Genomic DNA, 1,033 nt, shown 5'->3' with positions numbered 1-1,033 from the left:
ACCACAGATGCGGGATGCTGGGGTGAACTGGAGCTTCTGTTCCAGGGGCAGGGGAAGAATCTGTGAAAAAGAACACAAGTAAATAAGATACGTCAACTCATGACACATATTAAGAACAAAATAAAGTGCAGTGACAGAATGGAGATTAGAGTGACTTCTTCATGGAGGATGATCAGGGTAGGGGGGACCTGATGTCTGAGCAAGGTCTGGAGGGCTGAGGACAGTGTTCCAAGCAGAGGAAACAGCAGGTGCAGAGACCCTGAGGCAGGGACAAGTTTACCCTGTTGGAGGAAGGGTAAGGAGGCTGGCATGGGTACAGGCTGGTGGGCATGGGGAAGGTGGGAGCAATGAGATCAGGAAGGTGAACTCGGGTCAGATCATAGAGGGTCTTATTGATCTGCAAAGGGAGTATAGATTTATTCTGGTATACTTGAGACCATTTGATAGGTTATAAAACCAGTTTAATGGGTCATGATCAGAATTAAAAATAAATGAAATAAGATAGAATAGAACAGAAAAAAAAATACCAGAATGTGTTGCACATGGTAAGGATAGCTCTAACAGCATGTGACACATTCACAGGTGCGTGTATGCATCACGACGTGAAATGTTTTAGAGAAGTCGGAGCTAAAACATTTTGAAAGACATGCTTCCGGGGTATTCAGAAGCAATCGGTCCAGGACAATGGCATAATTGATTTTATGTTTTTACAAAGATCACGCTGGCTCTCGTGTGGGGAATGGATTCAGGGCAGCGGAAGTGGAAGGGGAGCCCATGAAGGGCTGCTTTAGTTATTGGGTGAGCTGGGGGACTTGCACTGGAGTGGTGGCCGTGGTTGGGGGGATGGAGAAGTGGCTGCATTGCAGACAGATTTTGGAGCTCTTAGGCAAAAATATAGTAGAGGACAAAAAAGGAAAAGGGAGAAGGAGAAAGGAAACCCAGGATCCAGGAAAGGGTGGCAGGCCTGGGGGGCAGAAAAAAGAAGTGGGTGGCATTTGGAAGGCGTCCCCAAGAGTTGCTTGGGGTGGCTTCT

The sequence above is a fragment of the Galeopterus variegatus genome, unplaced genomic scaffold (genome assembly GCF_000696425.1).
Source record: "Galeopterus variegatus unplaced genomic scaffold, G_variegatus-3.0.2 Scaffold147, whole genome shotgun sequence".
In the NCBI taxonomy this organism is placed as follows: domain Eukaryota; kingdom Metazoa; phylum Chordata; class Mammalia; order Dermoptera; family Cynocephalidae; genus Galeopterus; species Galeopterus variegatus.
The sequence above is the reverse complement of the archived record's forward strand: the minus strand, read 5'-3'. Positions refer to the sequence as shown.